The 6,120-nt window shown below is 44.0% G+C and overlaps 1 long non-coding RNA gene across 1 annotated transcript; it reads left to right on the plus strand.

Moving 5' to 3' along the window:
* Nucleotides 1-202: 202 nt before the first annotated feature.
* On the plus strand, nt 203-3,643 carry LOC141091169 (uncharacterized). The gene is made up of 6 exons (XR_012232445.1): nt 203-270; nt 511-567; nt 1,446-1,467; nt 2,084-2,102; nt 2,347-2,403; nt 3,569-3,643. It is a non-coding gene; the product is annotated as an uncharacterized lncRNA (long non-coding RNA).
* The last annotated feature ends 2,477 nt before the right edge of the window (nt 3,644-6,120 follow it).

Here is a 6,120-nt window from a genome sequence, read left to right on the forward strand (position 1 = left end):
ACAGACAGAATTAGACAATTATACAGTAGATGTATATTATAATAAATGTATATTATATTATATGTATATCATATTATATGGATATGGTATGTATATTTTATCATATGATTATATTGAATATCATTGGCTGCAGGGCTTGTTCTAAGCTCATTCTATAACACTGTGACATCACAGGATCGGAGCTCTGCAGGGATATTATGACATCATGAAAACGATATAAGCGGCCGCTCACCCGGAACTCCTCTGAGGGTTATAGTGAAGGAGTTGAGAGTGAGTATGCGTTTCTTCCACTCCTGGTCTGTCCTTATTATTTCCGATTTCCTATCTATATAAGTTTCTCATTTCTTATGACAAGCTTCTGATATTGCCCAATTCTCATATTCCATACATTTTTTAATGACAAAACCTTCGATTTGATAATTAGCTCGTCATGGCAATATTTACTATTGATACAGTTGGTATTTAAGATCAGGATCTGTATAAGGAAACTTCTCTCTTTCTCCAATTCAGGATTTTGCGTTTATTTACGTTTGAAAAATGATGAGCAAATATCGGAGAGGAAATCATGTAAGTCCGAAATAAGAGAAGTCCTGTAATTCAGAGGAGTGGCTGTAATGTTCTCTCTGTACGTGTATATAGCAAGGAATTTCTGTGTCTGATGATGTGGGGACTTGTATCTGCGGCCGTCGGATCTCTTACCTGACGCCATATAAACACAGCAATATTGCGGTATATAGCAGAAATCACTGACTTCTATGGCGCCAACCACAGGCAGAACGTCACAGGAGAGGTAACAGGACAGACACGGGGGGTTTACCCGGCCCCCAACTGTCATAACAGCACCCCGGTTCCTGGGGTCACGTCAGGCTTCAATGCCGCTGTCACCAACTGCCAGTTTACCCCGATCTTTACCAGAAGGAATTATGGAGAAAATGGAGATTCACAATACACAGCCCTGAGTTGTCGGCAGATGCCGCCCTCGGTTGCCGGCAGATGCCGCCCTGGGTAGTCGGCAGATGCCGCCCTCGGTTGTCGGCAGATGCTGCCCTCGGTTGTCGGCAGATAGTTCTTCTGATTCGCTATGTCACTTTCCCCATGTGTAGGACATTGCAGTAGCTTAGGTATCCAGGTTATAGCCACTCATATAGTGACAGTTGCTAGTGGTTGTGACTATGGATACCAAAGCTACTGCAATGCCCTGCACAGGAGGTAAGCGACATAGCGAATCAGAAGAACTACACTACATTTCTAATTGGAGGTATTTGCTAATATTATTACAACTACTATATATTGGGATAGCATCTCGGCGATAAGAATACCCCTTTACCTTATAAACCCATTCATTATCCATGTAATGGAAGCCTATGAGTATGTGATGCACACTACAATGTAAGAAGCTGAACTGTTTCATGGACCTTTTACACTTCTCTGTTTTCCTCTTTCAGCCTGCACACAGTAACATCACATGTAAGTATGGACTTTCTCACAGGCATTTTTAGCATTTATCCCGGCCGTGTCCCCCCAGCGCCGTCCTCCGGTCTGTGCAGTGTGGGACCTGAGGCTTTCCACAGCAGGCGCTATCTAGTGACGTAATTGTGTATTATATAGCGTGGCACAACTATAGGGAGCTTAAGTAGGTTACCCAAACCAAAATCCAATAATAAAGAAAAGCGTAAGTAGAAGATAATTTGTATTTGCGCAGTCTGCAAACGTTTGGGCCTACATGGCCTTCATCAGTCCGACTGTTGTGGTAATATGAAGGTCAAGCTTAGGACCCTGTTTATAGTAGATTATCGGTGAGCGGTCCGGCTCCCTATAGTAATGGGATATTGTGTCCCAGCCGTCAGCTTTATCACTGGCCTCATATGGAGCTGGTAACAGGTCAGCACTGGGGGAATTGGGGATCACACTCACCACTGACTGACCACTGGGAAACACTTGGGAAATTTCCATCAGATTTTTGTTGCCTACAAGAGAAATGAATGACACAATGATGGTAAAAATGGACTAATAAAAGATGAAAATCGGAGGCCGCGCACTGAGGAAAAGTCAATCTAATCCTAAACTGTTGTTTGTTTTTCAGCTGCAGGTGACAATCACAGGTAAGAGTCTTTCTTCTCATTGTACAGTGTGTGGTGTGCGTGCGCCACCTCGCTCCATCCTACAGGGGGCGTCTCAGAGCGGGAGGGTCCGATCCCCGGGATCAGCAGCCTATTCCCTATACTGTGGAGAGGGGCGGGCTCAGTTAAGACGTCTATTTTAATAGTTCCAATCAATTCCTAGTTTTGGGGAAAGTCCTAGTGTAACCCGTCCTAATCTCTACATTGCTGTTTCCTTGTTCTATAGGGAGCACACGAGATTTATATCTCAGAAGTGTAAAATGCTGGAAGAGATCACAACTTTGTAAGTGAAAAAATGTAATGATCTAATAGAAGAAAACCTTCTAGATGCCATAATGATAGAGATGTTTCCGAATCTCTGACGACTGATTCATGTTGGTCAGGTAGAGGTGATACAATGTCACCTGCACACAATTCTCTGTCTATACATGTAGCCGCCATTTATCAGATCCCAGTCATGAATAATAAGCATGCCGCGATTCCAGTCTGAAATCAGATGCCACTCACCCATTCAAGTCTATGGGTGCATGGAAAACATCGGACTGCACTCGGATGACAGCTGAGTGCAGTCCGACTTTTGGACTCACAATAGAAAAAAAAGGAAAAATCTTGTTCTCCATTTTATGCTCACAGTGTGATCCAATTGTTTCATTCAAGAGAGTCAGATAACACTATGCTGACAATCAGATCAGAGCTTAATCAGAGTGTCATTAGCATAATCATCCCGATTCCCATGTGGCCATGGCATTAATGGGACTATATCACCAGATGTTTGATACCCCATCTGAAAGCAACTATTCCAGCAATTTGTCACTTACTGGCCTGCTTGATGCAGTTTTAATACAATCACTGTTTTATCTGCTGCAGATCTAGCAGTGCTCTGATTGCTGAGCTCTGTATAACCTCGTTCACACCATAAACTGTCCGCTTTCTGTGTACACTATGCATAGGCAAAAGACTGCTAAACAGGGGTGGGTACAGAGTTACACAGAGCACATGAGTATGGAGGACTATATGGCAGCAGGTTTACTCTTCTTTTATTGATAATCTCCTGCTGATAAAACCGTGATTTTAACAAAACTCCGCAAGTAATCCAGCAAGTGACTACATGGTAAGTAACAACTAGTCCTCTAGTGATCATCTCCTGCTGTTAAAACAGTGATTTTACTGAACCCACAGCAAGCAGTCGCGTAAGAGGCATAGCTGGAATCAGGGTCTCTGACCCTATATCATTCTGCTTCCATATTAAATAGCAAAAATCCTGCTGACAGATTCTCTTTGACCGTTTAATAAAGTAAGTGTAAAACTGTTGGCAAAGAAAGCACCTAGAATGGAGGGAGAAGGGGAGGAATTGGCCACATTTGCCATGGTCACTAATACTGGGAACATCTTAATAATTACTGTTATTTGTATATTTGAATATGAGCTATATTTTCCATGTACAATAGGCAGAAGAACATAAACTTCCTGCAAGAGCAAATTGAAGAGAGGACAATCGACCTGGAGAACCTAGAAGCGCCTCAGTAAGTGCTGAGATTTATTGCGCTAATTACACCAAGCGATATAGATGAGAAATGATCTATATCATTCCAGTGTCTCCCCTCCCACTGTGGACTGTGACATACTGGGGGCTTCATTACACTTACACTGAGTAACATGGAGAATCTGACTGGGGAGAACCACAGTTACCAGCAAGATTCAATGACCCCCTCCCACTATACAGGGGGCTACAACAGCGCTCCATGTAGGAGAATGAGGCAGTGCTGCCCCCAATACAGACATGGCTGAGATATCCTGGAATAATAGAGGGGATGCGACACTAAACCAGCACTGCGGACCCTCACTCTCAGGAGCTGTGGGGGGAGCACTGGTAGATGCGACTCTCTGGTAACAGGGCTGGTGCCACAGGAGTGGAGGATGGCTGACGTGGCACCGTGGCAGCTAAATAGGAAAGGGGTCTTTACAGTTAGAGCAGTCAGACTGTGGAATGCCCGACCCCAAGAGGTAATAGTGGCAGGCAGTATAACAGCTTCTATAAAAGGGCTGGACGATTTCCTCAGTACACAGAACATTGTGGATTATGGATAATTTAGTGACAGTAAATGTATAATTGGAGGAGAAAGGCTGAACTTGCTGGACCTGGGTGGTTTTCCACCAATGTAACGATGTAAATCAGATGGATGTATTGTAATATAGAGTATAATGGGTGATTCATGATACCAGGCCTCATGTATTAAAGCTGTTTTCTATTACAGACCAAGAAAACCTAAAATATTGAGATGGTTCAGACGGTTCAGCTTGCGTCGAGCCTCCAAGAAGATAGAATTCACAAAGAATTCGATAGAGAAAATGTAAGTGCAGAGAATGACTAATCTAATAGAAGTAATCCCTGTAGATGACATCATGATGTGGAGGTTTCTCCAATGTGTGATCACTGTGTATGTCTGCACGTCATATATATTACATATAGGGTTAATCTAATAATAATAATAATGTTTCTTTATATAGCGCCAACCTATTCCGCAGCGCTTTACAATTCAGAGGTTCATATACAACGGTCTTTTGTAACACAGTTAAAGAATACAATAATTAAAGCCAGCCATCTTGAGGGAATGGAGGACAGATAAAGGCTCCATGAGATAGTCACCAGCCAGGATGTGTGTAGCTTTTGGGTGCGGTGGAGTTTGAAGGAGAATTATATTCACAAAATTAGTGAATGGACTACATATATGAAAGGACTTCAATTAGGGAATGTGATACGCCGTCCTAAACGGATGTGGTTTTATGGAGCACCTAAAACTGTGCAAGTTGTGGTTAGTCCTAATTTCTTGGGGTAGAGCATTCCAGAGGATTGGTGCAACTCAAGAGAAGTCTCTGACCAGAGAGTGGGAGGTATGAATTAGTGTGGATGTTAGTCGAAAGTCGCTTGTGGAGTGTAGAGAGCGGGTAGGCCGATAGAAATGAGGGAGGAAAGGAACAAGGAGTTTAATTTAGATCCTATAATGTATTCTTTAGTCTGCAGATTAATAGCGCTATGAACCCAACTGGCGCCGGCACTTGGGGCTCAACTGCTGAGAAGAAATTAACTTTATTCCCCTTGGCATAGTTCAGCTTCCTGTCATAGGGGAGGCGCTGTCGTGTTTAAGTCCCCTCTCTGTGTATAGTGAGCGAAAGCTGTAACCGAGCCCCTGGCCCTGACGGACAGCCGGCCCCAATCCTGAGCCAGCGTCAATCAGTGCCAGGGGAGCCGTTACAGCCGCAAATTTCTTAACACAGAGCGGTGACTGATCCCCCGCTGGTGCCGCTCCATCACTGAAAGCTGCCGGGGGGAATAAAGTGAATTTCCTTTCCGCAGCGGGGCTCTAAGGCTGGTTTCACATTTGCGTTTTTTTTCGCGGTAATTTAGCGCTAAATAGCGCATGCGGGTTTTTTTCCTATACTTTGCATGGGATGCGCTTATGTGCGCATACACATGCGTTTGTACGCGTTTTACCGCGCATGCGTTTTTTTGCGGTATGCGCTCGGGCGCACAAAATGCAACCTGTTGCATTTTTTGTGCGTCCGACTTGCCTCAAAAAAACGCATGCGCTCGCAATGCGTTTTTTTACAGCAAGACACCCAATATAAGTCTATGGGTGCGCATATGTGCGCATTGGCATGCTTATGTATGCGTTTTTTTGCACATGCGTTTTTTTTTGTTAACCATGGAATTTAGGGATTCGGGTTAGAGTTAGGGTTAGTTAAGGGGGTTTAGGGTTCGGGTTAGGGTCAGGGTTAGGGTTGGGGTTAGGGTCAGGGTTAGTTGGGGTTTAGGGTTTGGGTTAGGGTTAAGTATGGTTTGGTTAAGGGTTAGGGTCAGGGTTAGTTAGGAGTTAGGGTCAGGGTCAGGGTTAGGGTCAGGGTTAGTTAGGGTTTAGGGTTTGGGTTAGGGTTAAGTATGGTTTGGTTAAGGGTTAGGGTCAGGGTTAGGGTCAGGGTTAGTTAGGGTTTAGGGTTAAGT

The sequence above is a fragment of the Dendrobates tinctorius genome, unplaced genomic scaffold (genome assembly GCF_039654945.1).
Source record: "Dendrobates tinctorius isolate UK_male_01 unplaced genomic scaffold, ASM3965494v1 ptg000003l, whole genome shotgun sequence".
Classification (NCBI taxonomy): domain Eukaryota; kingdom Metazoa; phylum Chordata; class Amphibia; order Anura; family Dendrobatidae; genus Dendrobates; species Dendrobates tinctorius.